This window comes from Passer domesticus, chromosome 5, assembly GCF_036417665.1.
Source record: "Passer domesticus isolate bPasDom1 chromosome 5, bPasDom1.hap1, whole genome shotgun sequence".
NCBI classification, from domain to species: Eukaryota; Metazoa; Chordata; class Aves; order Passeriformes; family Passeridae; genus Passer; species Passer domesticus.
The window spans coordinates 9,283,984-9,307,391 of record NC_087478.1 but is presented as its reverse complement, the minus strand read 5'-3'; the positions used below and the strand labels follow the sequence as shown (position 1 = coordinate 9,307,391).

General features: G+C 35.2%; 1 long non-coding RNA gene across 1 annotated transcript; it reads right to left on the bottom strand.

The window, feature by feature from the left end:
• Window positions 1-444: 444 nt before the first annotated feature.
• LOC135301238 (uncharacterized) lies at window positions 445-21,697 on the bottom strand. Its single transcript, XR_010362973.1, has 4 exons — window positions 21,621-21,697; window positions 17,268-17,323; window positions 1,883-1,928; window positions 445-1,405 (listed from the first exon to the last, which is right to left on the bottom strand). It is a non-coding gene; the product is annotated as an uncharacterized LOC135301238 (long non-coding RNA).
• Between the last annotated feature and the right edge of the window lie 1,711 nt (window positions 21,698-23,408).

Below are 23,408 nucleotides of genomic sequence, written 5' to 3'. Positions count from 1 at the left end.
TTATAACTGGATTTCTGACCATCAATTTCTAAATTCTGAGGTATCACAATACCATAAAAATATAGGAAAACATGAATGACATGTAATAAGAGTCTTTTTCAGCCAGCACACTGGATACCCAAAGACAAGATACTCTACATGCTATGTAAGTTCTCAAGAGGTATTGAAATTTAAAACAACAGTTTGAATGGAATTTTACTGCAAAGAATAATCTGTAGGTTTATTTTTATTTAAGTGACAGCTTTCTACCAAAACTGAGAACTTTTCTGAGCTTTTCACTTGGATACTTAAGGAAAAAAGAATTAAGGGGCTGATGTGAGAAAGTTGTTTGTTAACATATTACTAAAAATTACTGTGAGATTTTCCTGTGTACAGACCCAAGGAGATGTTCAGCTCCTATGAAAAATATTTGTATTACAAAATCTGTCTTTCTTTCATAGCTAACTAAAGCACCACATGCAGTAGTATACAACTAAAGCATATTAATTGTGTTTTTATTTCCCCCCCCTCAAGAATGGCAGAAGCCTATTGTTGCTACCCACAGCAGCCTTTTCTGAACAGATGAGTAAGAAGATTGTAGACATTCAGCATCTCTCTTATGCTTTACAGGCTATTAAATACAGAAAATCAACTCTGAAATAGTAATTTTACTTCTAGAAGCTTTGAAGTTGTCTGAACAAAACTGTTTCCTGAACTTCTGTTACAAGAATCCCTAGTGCAGTGCTGAGTGTTCAATAAAAGAGCAGCTCTATGTTTGACATTAGAACCTGGAATCTGACAAAAGAATAAGATCCTTTGGTTTCTACATATTACCCAGCTATCTAAGTGACTATTACAGTGAAGAACCTTGGTCTGATTCAGTCACCAATAAATAAACCTCTAGAATCCTCTGAAGTGCCCAAGATAATCAAACTGTATACACAAGGAGCTGGAAAAATGTGCATGCAAGGACCTGTGGATGAACCAAATCCTTCAGGACCAGGACTGTGAGCAAGCAGTTTTGGAATACCTCCAAGCACGGAGGCTGCACAGCATGCCTGGGCAATCTGTGCCAGTGCTGTCACCCTCACAGCACAAAGGTGATGTTCCCTGATGCTCAGAAAGGACCTCCTGTGTTTCCCTTTGTGCCTTTTGACTCTGGTCCTGTCCCAGGGCATCACTGGAAAGAGCCTGGCTCCATCTTCTTTGCACCCTCCCTCCCCCTGAGCCTTCTTGTCTCTGGGCTATATGGTCCCACTTCTCTCAGGAGAGATTCTGCTGTCCATAGTGTTTTGGCCTTTATTGGACTTTATCCAGAATCTGTGTTTTTCATGTACTGGGGAACCCAGGACTGGATAGAGTACTCCAGATGTGTGTCACCAGTGCTGAGCTGAGGAACAGGATCACTTGCTTGTTGCTTGTCATCCTGTTGGAGAGCAAATATTTACTTTAAAATATATTTCAATATTACTCTTAGGACCAGATATGCACAGGAGCCTCAAACATGCACAGCATTAGATGTGTACAGTTTTTTGTACTACAAACAACAAATAAAGCCAATAACAGCTTATTTAGGCTTTTTATTGTAAACACATATAGCTATTTATGATTCACACACATTACTCTTTTTTTTTTAATATTGAATTAATGTTGATGAATTAGCTAATACCTTGTTTTGATTTGTTCCATTTGTAAGATTGCAGATTTAATGATTATACATACAAAATTATGTTACATTAAAATAAGCAAAAAAGATGTGAAGTACATCCATTCTAGATTTAACAAGTTAACATATTTTTCAAACATATCGCTTTAAAAAATAAATGTTGCTTGATCTCTACAGTGAGTTGAAATGAAATTCAATGCATTCAAAGTTGCATCTTTTTTATGTGTAAAACATTACCTCAAAAGGCACTGGTATGAACACCATCAACAGAACTGAAATTCACCTGCAGGATTAGGAAAAAAGTCAAATGCTGGTTGAGTTGCAAATTGAGAAACAATGTCTTTTGATTTATCTTGTTTTTTATGTCCTTTAGCATGGTGAATTAATAGTACATCAATACTTTAGAGAAAATATTTCCTGCTACTGAATCTAGATACCAGTTATAATAATTGAAAGAAAAGGACATGAGAAGCAAATATTTACAGGGGAAAAAAACGTGTATTTTTTTTCTGACACAACATTTTTGGCACATAGGTGGACATTTTTTATGATAAATTTTACCCTTTTCTTATGATAGGTTTTACTTGCTATCCATCATTTTTTATCCCTCCTAGTAGGTACAAAGCTTTATCACAAAACATACACTGAAAGATGAGTCAATGCATGTCGCTTCAAGTTTCAGAGTACTCAGAAGACTGAATGATTAAACCTTTTTTCATTAAAAGTTACCTAACTATAGACTTTTGTTAGCCCATTTTTAAAAGTAGATTCCTTAGTTTCACTGGAACACAAGTTTTTTGTGTTTCTTAGTTTGTAATACTTACATAACAATTTTAAGATCTCTTTCCCTGAAATACTTTAAAATAGATTTTGCATGTGATTTCTCCTAAACTAGCAAAATAATAATGAGAATCTCCTACAGAACCCAAGATTTATTCTGTCATAATTATGCATGTCAACATCTTGAACACATTTCTGGGTAAACCCACTCCATATAAAGAAAAAGAAGAAAAAACTGTTGGGGGTGAAATGACAGGAATAGGGGAACAGGGTTATCTCTCTCAAGCAAGCAATCACAGATCTCCTTTCACCATGTTCTTCCGGGCTGATTTATGATCTCTGTGCAGAGCCCATGGCAAATAGTTACAGTAACACAGAGCACTCCCCAGAGGCAGCCCTGGTGAACCCTGCAGCCCCTCACAGGACTGTTTTTCTGAGGTTCTGTACAGTTGATATCAGAATGAATACATCTGGGATAGATTTAGACCAACTTTATTTCCAGCGGAGCTGTCCAACTGTTCAACACTTATTGAAAATCATTCTTATCCTTGAGATAACAGTGATCTATTTATCATTTTCTAATAGATAGAGACCCGTGAAAGGGATTACGATTCTGTGACAATTAGGAGGAAAGAAAAACAAGAAAAAATAAAGGAAATCCTCAAAGTAAATGGCAAGCTGAGAATGTAAACTAAAATACTGTTTATAAACTTTCTCTAAGGGCTCACTATTTTCCATAAGTGTATTTTGTTGGAGTCGGTTTTAACTTCAATAAAATGAAAGAATCAGGAAGCCCTGATGTGTTGTGTTCCTTACAAGCTATAAAGAAGGATGAAATCCTCCTGCTGTCCTCCCTGAGAGCAGATAGCAGCACAGCAAAACACCAAAGTTCAAAGAAGCAAACCAGCTGTACCTGGTGTAAGGCTGCAGTTTGAGCACTGCTGTTTGAACACTGACCAGTACCACATTCTGTCATTATCGAGAACTCTCCTTATTCATTCTGCAATGTACCTTACTGCAAACAGTGAGCAGTTTGCACCATTTCATCCATGGTGTATAACTTCTTTCTCCTCCTGTATTTCCTTACTTTATTCACAAATTTATTAATGGGAAGAGGAGAAAAATAACATAGCAAATAGAGTCACCATTGATGTGGAAAGTTAAGGCAAGGATAGATAGAACTACTATGTGGGAAGGAAATATAATGAGCTACTTGAAATTGTTGTATCTCAATAACTGCACATTCACCAGCTCTTGTACTGTGTACTGTGCCTTCCTGCTATATGCTACCTAGCCAAATGTCTTTTCTTTATATTTTTTGTATTATAAAGAAATTGCTTGTTTCAATCTGAAATATTTAATTTTTTGTTCCTTTAAGTATTATTCAAAAGTTCACATTTTTCCTTGTCAATTTAACTGAATGATTTTATAAAATGAAAAGAAAAAGCCTTGTGGATAGACTGTTAAATACCCATTAAAATATTTCCTACTAAAAAAAGGAAAATTACTGTCTAAAGTAATTTTTCTGTGTCAATTTATCTGAGTGATTTTATAAAATTAAAAAAACCCAAAACCTCTTGGATAGATAGGCTGTTAAATACCCATTAAAACACTTCCTACTAAAAAAAAAGGAAAATTACTTTCTAAAGTCAAATATTTCCTTTTAGAACTCTGGAATTAAATGTGCATTTCATGTGTGCCTCAGTTTTGTACTAAAAATGAGACTATTCCTTTACATCAGTGAGATATTAAAAAATAAATCTATGACTGGTATTTACAGAAAAATTAGAGAAACTGTTATGTTCACTTTATTGAAAAATGGTGTAACAAATTGTATTCAAAAAAAAAGAAAAAAAAAAAGAGAAAAAAAGGAAAAAAAATCCACAACTTCATAGAATCAGAGAGTCATTTAGTTTGGAAAAGATCTTTAAGATCATTGAGCCAACTGTTAATTCAGCACTTCCAGATCCAGCAATGGATTGTCCCTGGGCAGCCTGTTCCAGTGCTGGGTACCCCTTTGTCATGAAGAAATTTTATCCCAATATCCAATCTGAGCCTTCCTGGGTGAAATCAGGGCCATTTACTTTTGTTCTATTTCCTGTTACCTGAGAGAAGAGACTGACTCCCACCTGGCTAGAACCTCCTTTCAGGTGTCTGATGACAGCAATAGGGTACCCCCCGAGCCTCCTTTTCTCTAGGCTAAACAATCCCAAGTCCCTGTCTGTAAGACTTGTGCTCCAGAGCCTTTAACAACTTCTTTGTTCTTGTTTGGACACACTCCAGCATCTCAAGTCCTTCTTGTAAACTTATTTCTGTTTTATTGTGTTGTTACAACTTTAAAAAAAAAACCAGAGGAACATAGATTAGACATTATGTTAATATCCCTTGGTGCAGAGTTTCCAGAAGAGCAACATCCTGTCCATACTTTATGTGGCAAACATTACAATTTATGAGCCCTCAAACTTTTATTTTTATTTTTCTAATTTAAACTCATATTGCCAACCATCCTTGAAAATAAATTTGAGTTTTATTGACTACAGTACTCCAAATGGATGTCCTTTTAAACACTTCTATCAATTTAAAACGTAAAACCAAAAAGAACAAGTCATTAGAAACAGATTGAGAGTAAAGAATAAAAATGGGAGATAGCCAGAAATTAAAGCCCCTGACCTGACATACAGCTGATTACAGTCAGCACCTCTGGAGCTAGTCATAAATATTAATCCAAAAGATTTTTTGTTGTGTATTCAATAACATCAGAAATCAGAAGTCTTCATTTTATGTAGCATGGTTATTTTGAATTCTAATACAGCTCAGCTATGAAAACATCACCTGTTTCTTTTTAAAACTTCTTAAAACTAAAAATTGCCTGGATCTCAGGGTGGGATCCTGAATTGTACAGAAAGTCATGTGCAGGCAGGAGGAGAGATAGGAAAAAAAATTGAGGTCATCATTTTGATTATTAATATCTGTTTGCATGGAGCTAAATTCAAATGTCCCAAAGAGTAAGAACAAGAGGAGTGTATATTTGGATAAAGGGGGAATATCCCTTGGATAAAGGTGGGGAAAACAGCTTGCTTCTCATCAATTTGAGTAAAAGCTTTAAAAATTCTTCTTTAATTGTAAAGCATACATAAATATTTCCTTGCTCTGTCTGGCTCCTTCTAGGAGTTCATTTTGCACCACAAAGCAGGATCCTGAATCATACACTTGCTGTGGTTCTGGAAACTTCTTTCATAGATATCACAGGAAATCATCTTAGTTTGGTGTCCTGTAGCAAATTCTAACAATTTAATTGTTACTGTTGAGTTAGAGTTAAGTAAATTAATTGTCCACTGAAACTGTTTATTTCTGTACAGCAAGATTTCTGTACAACCAAGCAGAACACAAGAACCAAGTTCAGATTTTTATGAAATATAGACACCTCAGGTCAAGTGAGTCAATGAGTATCATCCCAAATGTTGTTTAAAATTATTTGCCTCATGAAAATTACCTGCTACTTGTTTGATAATCTGAAAAATTACATACAAGGAATTCTTTAGGGTGATAGTCACTCTAAATTCAAGTTTAACGTATATTTTAATGCTATATCTCTAAGGATAATCATTTTTACTATGGAAGTTACTATCTTTCTCATTTTGGGGGCATTTCTGAGACACTAACATTGGGTTAATTAGAAAAGCAAAGGATATTTTAATTTTGACACTAGATTATCAAAATTAATTCTGAATTAATTAATTAAAATTAATCTTGAAATAAATTGCAATCAGTCTGAAACTGTGATTGCAGGAAATTTTAAAGGGAATCTTTTTAACCTCATAATTAATTTACGAATTTTAGCAGGATAAACTTGGTGTTTCTGAATTATAAGTACAGAATTTTTTGTATTTTTTGATATGTAATACATGCAGTGATACTTTAATGAAAATACCTGTGTACTTCTGCACTGTAGTGACATTAAGCAGAAATGGTGCTAATATTTGTGCTGACAAAAACTAACAGTATATATAAAAATACATTTTCATAATGCAATTATTCTATATAAGATCTGCATTGGTTACAGGAGGCATGGCTGTGGTCTGGATATAAAGGACAGGGCACATCAAATCATTGTGGAATTTGACTTTGTAAATGCTCCTTGCACTATCAAATAGTAATCTGGGGATCACACAAGGTCTGGTGTTCAAAAGATTTGGAAGACCATAATAGAATGTGATTTCTGACTGCTCCAAGCTTTGAAGATTTCTAGTGGTTTCTGGCAATTAATTTCATCATATTTATTATCAGGAGGCACCGTATTTCACAGGTTTAGATGTAAATTTAATGATACTTTATGAGGAAAAACTTCAGGTGCAGGTAGGGGAATATATTCTCTTCCTGTCCTAAAAAATTACTCTTTCTATGAAACATTTTAAAGTGCCAAAACCTTAAACTGATTTTTAAAGGTTTGATTGTTTCTAAATGAATTTACACATTATGGACTTAGATGTTTGGCTGTGCAGGGAGGGTTTCTTCAACACATGAAGGACTCTAGATTTTCTTAATGCATGCTGGACTGCAGTGTGAATATTTTTGCTGTTAGCAAAGGACAATTACTACTGTCAGTCCAGAGGAAAAAGCTCTTAGCCTCATTCCTAGGTCCAGCTGTTGCTGTTGGTCACACCCAGACAAGCTCTGGAGGCAGCCGGAGAAGCGCATTGACCGAGGAGCTGACCCTTCCCTCCCAGATGGATGAGCTCACCCAGCAGCAAGGTCTGGCCTTTCACCAGCAGCAGGGAAAATTGGGAACACAGACAAAATTTATGGTGTGGATCTTGCAAGACTGAAGCTCAGTTTTGTTCCTAAAGCCTAAGGAATAGGAGGGGTTTAAAAATGCTGTAGGCAGACTACCCCTGAAGCATTTGGAGCAAAGATACACTTTACCTGCAAGGCTAAGCCTGTTCCTAATTTTTGGGTCCTGGTTACATGAAGGAAAACAATTTAAAAAGCAGCAATAAACAGGACTTGATTTACATTTATTGGTTTTGATTATTTACTTATTAATTACTGTCAGAGGTATGCCACATTCCTTTAGTGTACCCAACATCACACTTTAATAATTTCAGCCAAATTTTGCCTGAAAGTTATATATACCTTTACACTTTCTCTGGGATAAATATAGGAAGAAACAAACCATTTTATAAATCTTCATATATTTTTTCTGATCTGTGCTTTTTCTTTACTTCAAAATTTATGACAATTCCTCTGTGGTTCAGAATAAGTTTTTTACTCTTCTAAGAGTAAAAAAACAACTAAAAGTTAAACTGTTGTACTTCAGGAATGTTAATCTGTGCAAGGTCTTAATATCATTAAACTAAAACCATGATTTTAGAAGAGTTCTTATTAGAGTATCATTTTTCATACAATGAAGCTTTATAAAATTTAGCCTATTTTACTTTGTTGAAATTTGCTTCTTAATTGTGGCTCTATGAAATTCACAGAGCTGTGCACTGATGGCCATGCATATTTCTTCTGTTGTTTTTTCATGTGTTGTAAAAATGAAGCCTATTGAGCTTGTCAACCTTTCAGAACATTTTATTACAATTTCAAATGTTTGTAAAGCAAAAATGAAAAGCTACCTCTCTCACTGATTACTGTTATTGTGGATTAATACCATTGGCAAAATAACAAAAGCTTGCTAAGAACAATCACACTTTCTAATATTTCAATTACTTAAAATATTACATTTGGTATCTACAATTTTTTTTAACATGAAGTCAATAATAACTTATTACATATTTTTTAAATTTTACTCTCATCTCCCAAGGAAGGAAGGAAGGAAGGAAGGAAGGAAGGAAGGAAGGAAGGAAGGAAGGAAGGAAGGAAGGAAACTATAATCTTTGGAAAATAGACTGTTACTGTATTTTTTTTCTATTTGCCAAAATATCTATTTGAAGCAAGCCATAATGACATTCTTTTAAAATGTCCTGAAAAAGAAAGTTTTGAAAATTCCTTGTCGCAACAACCTCTCTTTTTGCCTCATGAAGTATATGTTATCATAGGAAAAATTAAAGTTCCCTCTTTCTGGTCACTCACCAGGCAGCTGTGTTTGGATTTACACACTGATTCTGCATGTTGAGAAAACATCTTGAGTTCAAGGACTGGATGTTTCTCTAGCCCCTGATATGTTTCCAAAACACAAATCCCTCCAGTCCAGCTGACTTATGTTTCCAGGGTGTCCACACCTTCTAAACCTCCGCAATACCTTAAACATAACCTTTCCAAAGTACCCTGTCCCCATCTCCCCAGTCTATCACATCTTGACAAGTTAGGGACATAAGGAAAAGGAGTGTAAAGCCAGAATGCCTGTAGGATGATGAGCACTCTGATGAATTTTTGACAATCAGAAAACCATACAAAAGCAGCCCTGACTAATAACTTTACAGAAATAGACAATGTGTAATGGTTTCAAACTAAAAGATGGCAAATTTAGACTAGATATAAGAAGGCTGGTTGTAACTGCAAAAATGGCTGTTGATTATGGGCTTGGCTCATGTGCATGCAAGCAAAAATAGTCAGAGTAGTTCTAGTTCATTAGCTTGGATTTGGAACTGTATAGAAATCCCTGTGAAGCAGAAGAGAAGCTTCAGGACAATGGGGAAGGGGAAACTGCTAGAAGTTTGAAAAGACTCTAGGGTACTTTTCTTCCCTAAGATAAGAAGTTTCTATTTGTCTTTTCTTTTGATAAGACAGAGACCATTAGGAGAGTTAAGTTTTGAGGTACAGCCCCTTAGAGCATTCATGAGGATTTAGGGAGGAAGGAACTTTCCCAAAATGAAAGTGTTCAAAAAAATCTATATAACTCTTTGCATGTAGACAAGGAAGACTCAGGAATTTTATAAAGCTTTTCCAAGTCAAAAAGAATTAATATTTAGAAAAGCAACATATGTTTATAAAAAAAAATTCTTCAGACTTAAATACTGGCTTTTTTAAATCTAAGCAAATGTAATAACAGTTTTCCTCCCAAAATCTGTTCCAAACCAGAACAGCAACACTATAAATTGATCAATTCTGTATGAAAGAAGTTTATATAAAGAAGTCATATTAAAAATGTTTTGAAGGTCTAAAAATAATTTTTTTTGAATACTAGCTAGTTGCCAAGTCTCTGCTTTCAGTTGGTCCTATGTACTATAAGCACCATTGCAGTGATCAGGATTCTTTGGAATACCAGTATGGAAAATAAAATCAGCCAGGCTCTTGATATTTGGGGTGGGATTTATCCATCTCAGGATATTCTATGATTCTGAAGTTGACAAGTTCTGAGTTGTTTATCTAAAGCTGTAGATTATTTGGCATAGTTACCATCTTGGCATGTCATGGGCACTTTGTTGAAATTATTTGAGGTGGTTACAGAATTTGAGATGATGCAATCTAGATTCCTCAGATCTCTCCAGCATCAAGACAGAGATCTTGTGTTTCTTTGATTATAGAATTTCCACATAAAGGCAGAACTTCATCTTACTGGGAAAGCTGCTCCACAGCAGATGACTGTCTAGGAATTCTGAATTAGAATGCTAATTAGGGCATGTCCAGTCTAAAGGACTTGTTAGACATTTCTCTTCCTCTGAGATGCCCTGGGAGTCTGCAAGAATCAGTTCCTTCTGTTAAAGTGGTACTAGTGATTCAGAAAGATGGCTAGCAAGCATGTAAGTTATTGTTTGCTGAAAATTATATTCTCCAGATAATTTGTTCCTAGCAATTCATTAAATTCTAATTGACTAATATTTTGAATTGGGATGGAACTCTTTCTTCCTTTTGTCAAATCACTAAAAATTATAGGCATAGAGCCTTTTCAACAACAAAACAGCTGAATATCCTCATGAAAGCCATGTATACTCTGGTATTCCTTAATGATAAGAATTTCTTTCCTTGAGAAACAAATTTAACTTTTAATTTCCTCAAACCAAGAAGGATTTACTGCAGAAGAATATTGTAGGAAAAAAATAATAGTTAAAGTAATATCTATTATTTGTTAATTTACAGGGACATAAAGATTTAATGGAATATTGTATGCAAAATGTGATTACTCTAGCCAAGTGAAGTCCCAGAAGGAGATGAAATACATTTGTAATTTCATCCACACTCCACACTCACACAACCTCTTCACAATATGGAACATATCTATTTGCATTTGTCATAGCTACTGTATGTTAACTTTTTTCAGTGTAAGTAATATGAAACTTTTCCTCGATTATTGACTGTGGTCAAACTTCCTGCTACTGTTTGCAAAGTGAAACTAAACAGGAAAATTGGAGTCCGTTATAACTGTATAAACAAACATATACAGACACGTATATATGTATATACAAACATATACATATATATACATATATCTTTGTACGAACTTTGAGGAAAGCTAAATTGTAAATGAATTCTGAATGAAGCCCACCTCTAATTCAACACAAATCTATCTACCTCTGAAATATCTCCTCCAGTCTGTTAGTACTTCAGTGTTAACCCTATAACTCTTAAGACAGTGTTTTCCGTACATTTATTTGGAAACCTCAAAACCTCCAACAAGGTAGCAACCACTTTCTAGGACTGTGTTTCTTGTTAATTTTTCCTACTTCCTGGCTGTTAAAAACTGTGGTTTTCTTCAGTCCTCTACAACCCAGTTATATTTATAATCAGATAGGACTGCTGTTCAAAAGCCATCTGGACGTGGTCCTGGACAGCCTGGTCTACCTGGCCCTGGCTTGAAAAGATGAGCTGAACCACGTGACCCCCACAAGTCCCTTCCAACCTCAACCCTTATGTGCTTTTGTGATTTTGTGTCTGCCATCATCAGTAATCTCTTTTCTACAGTGTTACAGATTGTGCCTGGAATGAGGGGGAGTAAATTATACTATTGAAAGGCAAGTAAATTGCACTATTGAAAAGCTGATTTTAAAGGGTGAGTTCGATTGTTCAGTGGCTATGAGGTTACAAGGGAAATAACCTGTGGCTCTTAAAGAAAAGAAATAAAGATTTCATCATTTTGTCAAGGGGAGAGAAAGAAAAAAACAGGTGGAGGAGTCAATAAAAGTAATGACTTTTTATCTTCCTTTTTTTGTTTTTCTAAAGTGGTGAAAGCAGTCATATGTGTCACTAAAGTCAGAAAAAAATTGAGCCAAAAAACACCTAGGGAAAATACAAACTTGTGTATCATGTCCAAAAGCTGGTCTAATATCTATCATCTAGCTTCTTGAATTATTGCAAGTAAATCAGAGCTTCTGTTTGAACTCTGTTGACATACACAAACTCAAACTGGCTTGAGATCTGAAATACAGTAATTGCAAGGTTTCCTTAATTTATCTTTCACCATGATGGATTATAGAATTTTTAGTTTGGGATCTTGCTTTATTTTTTTCTCCATACTGTGTAACTTCTACATGTAGAATAGAAACCCCATAATAATAGCTCCCTCTATATTAAATATTCCACTTCAATCGTGGACTCAACATTTAGGAAATACGTGTCAAAGGAGTCATCTTTGGGTGAATACACAGGGAGACTGGGGCCCAGCTAACAGCACACCACTTATTGGGAGTGGAAGAATGTTGTCAGTTTAATAGGAAATTGAGAAATGAAAGAAATTTTTTCCACAGTTCTGGGGGAAGGCTTTTGGTGTAATCACGACCATGTGTCTTGCATGTCCCACTTTGTCATCTCCAAATATCATTGCAGCACATTGTGCAGCTGCAACTAATTGAAAGCATTTCCACTGACCCATTCTAAAAGCCACAAATCCAGGTTAGTAAGGATTTAGGAGAGGAGCATGTAGGAGGTTCCAAAAAGAAAAAAGAAAGAATTCCCATAGACCAGATTCACAAGTATACTAATAGTACCAGTGTGTGATTCCTTTTTGCAGGTGACTGCAGCCGATGTCCCAAAGTGGCTTTTCCATATCAAGCTGTGCTTTCTGAAGGAGAGGTGGCAGTAGTGATGCACATTCAATAATTACATACTTATGTACAATTTTTTTTCTAGCCAAAAAGAATATTCTATCATACAAAGTATCATGGTAGCTGCCATGTTCATGAACTCTTTCCTACACTCTTTTTTCCAGTGTCTATCTTTACATTCACATTTAGAGTTAAGAAATTAAACAAAGTCTTATTTGTTCCTTTAGTTACAGAAAGAGTTAAATAATTTAATCTCATATTCGGAATATTTATCTTAAATGTATTCCTATAACATTTCCCAACCTCCCCTTTTTAACTCCCCCCCTTATTTTGGAAGGGGTTTTTTTCCATATTACTATCTTTCTCAATTCAAATTTCTTAATCCTCTCTCAGGCACAGCTTGATAAGTGCCAAAATACTGCTTTGGAAAATGAGGACATGACCTTTTTTTCCTCTCCCTTCTTTGAGTTCCCTGCTTTGGCCAAACATTTTGCTACAATAAGCAGTCACACCAGTACATATTTGTGTGAAACTGGCTGCCCAGGGAAGTGGTGGAGTCACCATCCCTGGGGATATTCAAGAAACAACTGGACGTGACATGGAGCTATAATCTGATTGACGAAGTGATGACTGGTCAAAAATTGAACTCTATGATCTTCGGGGTCTTTTCCAACCTAAATGATTCTGTAATTATATGAATGCCTAGGCTCAATACTGCAAGAATTGTCAGAGAATCAGTCACAGTGTGGTCATGAACATGTTTAGTATCTTTATGTCAGACTATGCAGTTTTGAAATCACCCTCATGTCTGTACACATCATTCAATCCTTGACATGGGGCAGCCTAGTGCATACACAGATACACCTGAACAAATTAGATTGTGGAATGGAAATGTTCGCATATTTTTATGTTCACATATTAAACTATAAGATGCTCATGTGCTGTGTCATATGGGGGCTGACATTCACAGCATAGGTGGGAGAACATGAGAGAGGAGTTTCAGATCAGATCTGCCTTGAAAAAGCGCAAACTGTCTCAGTGATTGATTGTAAAATATGAATGAACTACACCACACAAAATTTTTGGTGTTTATAAACTGAAAGTATTCTAAAATAAGCTGAAACAGACATTATTGCATTGTCAGTGAAGAATTCAGATAGCAAAAATAATATTTTTAAAAACAAAAAAATCACTCAATAAAATCACCCCAAAATAGTCCAAATTGGAAGAAGATGTGGTTTATAAAGAAGCACACTGTAAATGAAACTTACCTGTATGTCAAACATGTCAAATTCAATTATTCATTATAGACCTTATTTTATGATGTATAATACAATTATTATTTTTTTAAAATGTTTTCCTCACTATCTAATTAATGTACATTCATATTTTCATCTAACTCAAGATGGGTTTTCTGCCCTTTAGGCCTTTTTATAATGCTTTCAAGCTATTGATTCAGTCAAGGATTATAGACAAGACTAGACCATTATGATCTTTTCATCTGACCTTAGCAGAAATAAATTTTTCCCTAGTAATTCCTAAAGTTAAACACCTTTCAGCCACAGCAATCAATTACAACATTAACCTTTAACATTTATGGCCCACTGATATTTATAATCAGGGCTGTGAAAAGTATATGAGCAATAAATATATGGTGTTTTTTGAAGAAGGAAAACTTTTTAAATTTTATCTGGGGACTTTTATACATTTAGAAAAAAACCCTTTTTTTCCGATAACTCTTGACAAAAATAAAATGAAAAGAAAATTTAAAATTTTCTTTAGATAAGTAGAGTGTGACATTTATGGGAAACCATCCAAAAATATGTTTAAGCTTCTAATAACTGGAATAATAACTCTAATGCTTTTGTGAGTATTCACATGAAGACAAAGCTTCATTTGCTGGTGATCTTTGTAAGAGAGCACTGATCTTTGGCAGAAACTAGGAATTTATTTCTTTAACGTTTTCAATTGAGCACTGAATCACCCCTGCAATAAAAAAAATAAAATAATTGAATCTCATTTTTTCTTAAAATATGTTTTAAAAAGTAACATGGAAACCAAAACACTGAGCTAATTATATGATGAATGTTTTCTGGCTGTACTTTATGCCCTATAATTCCTCAGAGAGACATTCTTATAATCACCACGCCTCTGTTTTCACATTTTGGCTCCCAAAAATTGTATCTGTGAAGGCAGAATGTGCTAAATTGTAACAGACTGAACTTATAAGTTTTTTTCAGAGCTGATTTCACTCCTGTCTCTCAGAAAAATGCCCTCAGAGACTTGTCAGGTGAGGGTGCATTAGGACAGATTATTATTAATCTTTGCATATTTCACTGAGTACTGCAAGCCAAAATTCTTATAGCTTGCTTCAATTTGGCAGGAGAAATCATAGGACTTACATGTGTAAAAATGGGCTCCAATAAACCTTCTGTCAAACTAAAAACTGGCCAAGAAGTTTTTGACACCAAGATAATTTTGATTAGCAAGGTGATATTCTGTAAGCCACATTTTCTTTCAGTTGTGACTGTTTTGGGGTCACAATTATTTGAGCACAACAATGCCCATGTTTATGGGATTGCACAAGCACCACAAAGTGTGTCTTGTAAATAAGTGAAAGAGTAATAGAAATTTTGGAGACCTGAGTTTCAAGAGGGACTATCACAAACAATACTAAAGCAGGTCAGCTATGGTTTGCATGCAGTTACATTGAAAATCTCCAAGAGTTCCAAGCCTCCCTGGGTGATTTTTGCACGGTGAAAAATTCCTGATGCCCAGTCTGAATCTTCAATCTGTGGGCCTTGTTAAAGGCTTTGATAGTTGTGAGAAATTTTTGTCCCATTATCCTTCTAACAGTCTTCAAAGCTGTGCATTAAGATGTCCATTTATTTTCCTCTACACCAGACTAAAGAAACACATTGCCCACAGCTTTATCTCACAGGCGATGTGCAATTGGTCCTCAGTATCTTTGTACTGAACTGAACTCTACACTGATTTTTTGTTTTTCAGTGTGGAATTTGAGTTTCCTTACTCTTACCTCATTACTTTTTCCAGACCAGGAACACCTTCATATCGAGTAAAAGAAGTGCTTTCTATCTGCTTGCCACACTCCATTTAATGGAGCCCACTATACAAATCACATAATTTGTGATTTGTTTATTCTTTTACTTGTCCATTCAATTGGCCTCCACATAACACATTAGTACTTTCCACTAGATAAACTGGAACTTTAGTTTTGTTTAATACTTTCCAGGACGTTGAAGAAGGTGTTGAAGAATATGTCTTGCAGTAGCATTTCTGGGGTACACACATCAATATTTGCTGCTACTGAATAATAACTTTGAGTAAAAAGTTTTGTACCCAGCAGTCCATTTAATTGGTATATAATATCTTAGAAGTTTCTGCCTATCGGTACTGAAGAATTGGTCATGAAAAGATGTTCCAAAGGGTTTGATAAAAACAAGGTAAGCTAAATGAATAGTTTTCTGGGGTTCATTTCCAATCCAAAGCAACAAAATTTAATATGGATTGTTATTTTGGAGAATAACTGGATTATGGAATATTTGAAAAGTACTGTTTGATCAGCAACATTTTCTGGGGACCAAGAGGAGTAAGAAAAGTCTCTGCCTTTCTGCAGAGGAAAAATGCTGTGCTAGATGAACCAGTTTTCCAATGGAAGAATATGATCATGCCAAACTCATGTAATTGGAGTGTTCCTGGGAAAGAAAGGCAGAATATTAATTCTGTTTCTCCATTTTTGGTGTGAATAAGAGAAGACTTGTCCATCAAATGTCACCATCCTTCCCCCTCTCCCCACCCCCCAAAACATCACCACATATTTTCTAACAATAAGGATTTTGTTAAAATATGTTTCAGGAATCTGTATTGAGGTAACCAACTAATACATAATGAAGGAAGCACCAGGAAAATTACGTGCTTTGAAATTGATGTGTGATACTATAGCACATTGACCTCCCAAATCTTGCTCCATGTCAGGGTCATCACACAGCAGCACCTACACCAAAAACTCCAGGCTAAGTTTACCTGTCCCTAAAAATATAATTTTCTAAGTCCTGCTACTTCTTACAAAAACCAAGTCTTTATCACAAAGCTAGCTGTGGAGAAGAAACTTCTTAGAATATTTCTTAATGAACAGCAGCAAATAATATTCCAGGCCCAACATTTAGGTCCTGACAAAGGAATGGAATTTTTGCCACTACAGAAAGAGGATTCAGTGGGTGCTCTGACTCACTAAAGGTTGGCAATTATGGGCTTTGTTTACATACAATACCTTTAGATACATACCATGTTTCAACAGGAGTTTAAAAGCACATGTAATCATATTCTCTTCCTGTTAACCCAATACCAAAAATCTTTCTTCTATTTCAGAGGGCAGAGCCCTATGAGAGAGTGATTAAGCCTTCCCTATTCCTATTGCTTCCAACTCCAAAAAGCCTTATTTTTTAGAGTGTATTTCATAGTCCAAACTTATTATAATGCTAGACAGATGGAAATCTTCTAAAGGAAAAATACCCAGAGGAGCAAGAAAAATTATAGGTTACAAATAATCCCAGCTTTGTTCTGGAAGAGAAGTGCCTCACCCACATGAGGTATTAGGCCTTGTATGAGAAAATAGCAGACTGCCTATACTTCATATGTATGTGCATACATATGTCACTTCTTGAAAAACAGGTCACAAGAAAAATAAGATATCATATTTAACACATTAACACCACATGCTATTTCAGACAGGGAGATAAGATAGCATGGTGAGCAGACCTAACTGTTGGTATTTAAACTATTAATCATAACTTCTCCTTTCTAGCAGCATGGGGGGGAAAAGTTAGCATAGTTAACATATTTCTCATGCATATGTTAGCCTGCACTTCTGCACTGTAAGTGAGCCATCTTTCTGATACCTTGATTTGATCCACTGTGTCTTAATTTCTTTGTGGATTACAGTAATCAGTGGCAGCTGCAAACAGAAACATTATTTTCATTATTTCAGACGAAACTGAAAACAAACGTCAGGCTGTATGTAATGGAATAAATTAAATCTCTTGTACTTCAGATTTCATTCTAAACCTGATACATCAATCACACCCTCTGTGTGTTGTGGGCCCCTTTTCCATCTTGTTCCTGGGTGACCTTTCACTGTGTTTAAAGGATAATATAACAAAGTAGTGTTACAGAGGTCATTTTACATACCCCTCTTATTTTATATGCTTACAATCCATTGCAATAAAAACATATTAGAAATCTAAATCAAACAGACCTAGATTATGTATGTTCAAAAGATCAACCACTGGTTGGTCTGATTAGGCAAGAGAAGTTTAAGAACTACAACTTGTATAAACTACTAATATCAGTTCCAATAAACTTTCAATATTTGGAGTTCACAGATTCATGTGGAGGTGCATTGAGTCTAAGGTCTGGTTTTGGTCTGAAAGCCTTTTTGCAGAATAGTCAGAATATTCGACATAATCCTTGCCTACTTTTTAATTTTCCAAATCAATGGTTTCTGCAACGTCTCTCATCTCCATATTTGCCTACAAAAACTTGTGTTTCAGTAGCCTGATTTTTAGGGGTGGGGGGTGGGGGGGAGAGGCTGGGGCGGAAGGTAGGAAAAAAGTACAGTAAAAATTAATCAAACAAATAAAGTATTCTAGTGGATAATAAGGATGGCTGAAGAATGATTAAAACTGTGTAGCTATAATGTTATGTCTTTCTTCTTCTGAGAGATAACACTTAATCTACGAAATGTAACCCTAAACATGCATGCAGTCATTGTGCTATGTATTTACCTTTTCTATCAATAAAGTAAAAAATGCCCCCAAATCTTGCTGAAGTTTACAGGACAACTTTGATGTATGCCTTTAAGATCTAAAGTAACTTTCATTTACTAGTTTATTTTATTTTATTGCAGGGAAGGCAATAACTATTTTCTTATAAACAAGCATAATTCCTGTTGTATGACCACAACAAATCAGTTTCACATTGATGTTTCCAAACATACTGAATTTTCTTGTGATACTCACACCAAGTACATATTTTCAAAATGGAATTATTCCAAAGAGTAGTTCCTGGTAGCCTTTATTATATTTCAAAATGATTAATTTGTATTAATTCCTGTAGCTTCCACTATTACTACTCCTCTTGCTTATGCAGAAGAGTCTCACAGCCATCCTAGTGCTACTTTCCACAGCAAGAAAGAGTTATCTCAAAGCAGAAATGGACAGGCTACACTTGAAAACACTTACAACCACAAACCATTATATTTTCTTTATCATAAAGGTGCAGCTTATAGATTGGAAAACCTTGTTGACTTTTCTTTTTCCCTCATGCAAGAAGGGAGTGGGCCAAGGCAGTGGCAATCTGTTCTTTCTTAAGGCAAACTAATTTCCTACTGTTAGAGTTTCTCCTAAGAAACTCTAAAAAAATCAAGGACTTGACTTTTAGTGCCACACAGTGCAAACCTTAAGCCTGCAGTCAAGGAATTTGATTTTTCTTATTCAGTGTGGAATTTGAGTTTCCTTACTCTTACCTCATTAAGTAATTATAAATTTCACTAAGGACAACATTTATTTTTTAGAGGGAAGGCTGCTTAAGCCCATTTAAGACCCTGATGGTAGCAGGAGCAATTTTCACAGTTAACTTGTGGTGCTTTGCTTTTCCTGTACAATTATGTTGTTTTCCATTTTTATTCCTACATGATTCAGGGAAAATTCAGATGTATTGATTTTAGACTCATTTGAATAAACCCATTCATCCCCACCCTGAACACATTCTTCCTTGTGAACTTCGTGACTGATATGAGCTCATTCGAGTCAATAGGTAAATTTCAGCACTGCAAGGTTAGGGTCATAACTATTGTATTAATCTGGGATCCTATATAAGTCTTAAATTTAAAAGAGTCTTATTGTAAAATCAAAATTTATAAAATGCTGAAGTCAAAAACTTCATATAATTGCTAACAAAAATCAGTGTTTTAATCAGAGCAATTTAAGCCGCTGTAAGATGTACATCAAATACTGTGGGCAATACAAATATTTAAAGTCCAATGAAGTTATTATTAGCTTCCTTTAGAAACTGTTTCCTAATGGAAAATTCTTTGAAAAACCACTCTCCCACAAAAGTCCACAGACTGTTTTTAACTGCTGTTGCTTTAAAGAAAATGGCCAATCTGCTGCTATCACTGTTATATCATCTCTTGAAAAGGCTGTCAGTGTATTTCAGTATCACATGCATTTATACAATACAATTGTTATAGAGAAGGTATAATACTCTTTTGACTGTAGCATTGTATATCAGTTTCAGATGTAAAATATGTGTGGGCAACCACACATTTCTATACTGCAAACAAAAATATTTGTGATACTACAGGAAGAATGAGAAAGAGCTGGTGTTTGGGGAGTTTTTTTTTGGTAGTTTTAGGGGTTTTTTCTTTAAGAAATATTTATTATTTAACAATTGCATTTCTGCTTATCTTCTGCACTTTTTCTTTGTGCAAAATCCTTAGGATTGGTAACTTTTAGTGCTGCAAACTAGTGAAATATAGTGTGGGTATATGTTGTGTATACACATGGCAGGTAAGGAGACAATTGTTTGATACGTAACAAAATTTGGATAGAGTGGTAAGAAGGAAAAATGTTATGTCAAGTCAGTGTCTAAAACAAGAAAATTTTATGTTGATTGTGGAAATAGAGTTTTTGACCAATACTGTCATCTCCATTTTTATCTTTAAACAATCCAACATAACTTGAAAAATTTAACTGAAGTACATAGGGTATAGCATCATCTTCCCAGTCTTCTTTTTTGTTTTTATACCTGAGCTTGTTTTTTATGTCTCACATAGTGAATATTTTGTGTACTGTAAGCCAGAAGTCAAGACAGGATAACTAGAAACTATTCAGTAGAGAAAATGATAGCAGGCACAATAACTTTGAAAGTATCCTTACTCTGTAACTCAGCTTCCTGCTGTACATAAATGTCTGGGTATCTCACTTTGACTGTAAAGTGGCAGGAATTGCATTTGTCTCATAGGAGCTGGTGAACAGGGATCACATTGAAAGCTTTAAGGTTTGCATGATGTAGCTGGTTCAGTATAACTTATTTAAACATCAAAGATTTCTTTCTATTCTTCTCATTTTGAGTGGTTATAAACATTTCAACTACTATTTTCTCATTTAAAGCTTGCAATTTAAAAAAAAAAAAAGGAGGAATGCAAAGAGGATGTTTTTAATCAAAAACTGCTTTGGAAATGCTGTGTATCACCTTTTGTATTTTATCAGCCTGGTTAGCCTGACACCTAGTCTGCAGAATGAGGCAATGAAGTGGCTCCAAAACTGTTCCTGGTTGGGTGATTACAGAATTTTTCTATGACCAGTATTGGTCTGGTCTGATAAACAGTTCACAGGAAATTAAAGCTATTCTGAATTGCAACAGCTGCATGAGCTCCCAGCTGGCTTTCCAGAAGCCAGGGACTAGCAGTATAAAACCAACTGTTAATATCCTATATCTCAGCAGTGTTACACTCAAGAACATGTTATGGCTAAAAGGGGACCTTCTGTGTGAAGCCTAGAATTGACTGTTGGCTGAATTGCAAGCTTTAGCAGCATAACCAGAATGAAACTAACATATACTATTATTAGTCCAGATACACTGATGCTAACACAATTTAAATAGAAAGCAAGACTTGTTAGCAATACCATATTTCAAAAGTTGTTGTTTAAGTAAACCATCTACCACCAAAATTTTATTATCTCAGTTTTTAGCCTCACCTTTGCACTGCTCCCTTCAGCCTAAGGTCAACAGTTCAGCCTAGAGACAGTTGTGGGGATTCATGAGTTCCTTGAAACCTTTACTGTAAGACCCTGGTGCTGATGATGTGGGTTAACTCATTTTTCAGAAGCAGTGCAATGTTAATGATTTCTTCTGTCCTCTTTATGTCATTTTTGTGTTTTCTAATGTGCTTTACACCCTGCTCTTTTATCACTTTATGTTGTATGTTTTTTCCTTTTCCATTTTTTCCCCTCACCAGCTCCTGAGTTTTGATTTTTTTATAAACTGGTTACTGGCGAGTTATTGACAGCCCTGCTACCACTGGGATCATACTGTGCCCTAATCTTCAAGGCCTCTGCTGTCACCTAAGCTTTGTCCTTTCAGCTTCACCATAGTTACACTACAGTAGTTCACTTTTCTGTAGCATAACCACAGGCATTTCATCACATAACCATAAAATGCTAAATAAACTAAAACTAAGTAACAGCCACCTTGTCATTAATCAGTTGTTAAGGCCAAAGAAGCTGGAGAAAGGCAAGCCAAGGCCAAGCACAGCACATGTGATGGCCCCAGGCCTGCAGCCCAGCCCAGCTCAAAGCAGAGCCAGAGTTCTGCTGCAGTGGGATCCTGTGCTTGCCGGCCAGCCAGATTACAGCAGAAGGAAGTGTATTTACTGACTATTGCACACAGGAATTATCTTCTGGCATAGGCACCACGAATGACATCTTCATCTGCCTTTGACTCTGAACAGCTAAACTATGTCACTGGTGCAGAAGTCCTGGCCCAGAACACTGAGCAACTGTACAGCAAAGTACATTTTCAAATACTGTATATTTATGTGCCTAAAAATTGCAGTATTAAGTCTTAAAAGATCCTTATTATCTTAACTTTTTGACATTATAAAATGACTTTCTGTGGTTTATTTTTTCTTTAGTTTTTATAAAACAAAAGTAAGTGAAATGATATTTAAAATATTATTAAAATATACAAGCGAAATATATACCATTTTTACAGAGGGAGTTTAAGGAATTTTAGAGGAAAATACTTGCTAGTAACCATAATCATATAAATCAAAATTTGAGTTCTCAGTGATTATAGAACCTTTTCTCTTTTTAATTATACTATAATTAACCTCTGTATTTTGTGCCTTTGCAGAGACACAAACTCTGTTCAATTTCAGCCTGAGGACAGACTAGAAAAGAAAGATATTTCCTTAAATAGGATTTCAAATTTGAAGTTCATGGAAGATTTTAGTAACTGAAAATGTGTAGGCATTTAAATGTCTCTACACACTAAAAATATCACTTTATGTAAAATAATAATTCTTTCCCAAAAGACTATGCAATAACTATCTCACTGTAGCAGTTCAGAGCTATGTTTAAGGGAACCTCTTAAAGACAGGAAATCACAGCTTCCATTTGGGTAGGATCCTGGTGATGTGAATATTCAAAATTAGGGTCCATGATTCAGTTACTTCTAGCCTAGTTACTTCCTGCCTTCTCTACAAGCATCTGGAGAATAGTAGCTCATCTCCCCACTGGACTCTGAAATCAGATGCAGGAAAACAGACTCACAGTCTCATTAAATTAGATTTCTATTCTAGCACTGGAAGTTGTTTTAAATAGAAGTGGTCAGTTTGTCAGCTGCTAGAACTGGAGATAACCTTACTGCACAGTACATCCATGAACTTTCATTCACCAAGGAATCTCTGGATTTTCTTGTCCCAAGGATGTTTTAGCTGTTTGGGATTTTTACAAAGAGAAAATATTCAAGGACACTTAATTTTCATTGTTTTGGGCACCTGCTAGGAAAATCACAATCAATAATTGAATTTGATTGCTAAAAATATTCTAAAAATACACTAAAAAGATCTTACGTCTTCCATAGGTGACAAAATATGACACAGATGTTCATCTTAGGAGTCATGTTGATGAAGCTACTTCCAGCTTCTTTTCTATTTTAGGATTTGTGAATTCCCTCCTACACTATATGAGAATACAGTTCAAGTAGATGAAGGGCCAGTAATTGCACAAGTTTAGGAGCTAAAAGACAGCTGAGAGTTCCAAATTATGTCAAAGCCTAAATACAGCTGAAAGTGAAGAGATCACATATGAAACACATGCTTGTAGCAGTATGTAGACCTCTATACAGAATGCCTTCTTTGGCTGCTGAAAGAGTAAATTAATTTGGTCTAGAAACTCTAAATATAACCAATGATGCAAGCTTCAGCTATACAATACACTTAGAATAATAAACTAATTTTATTTTAATTGCCTAAA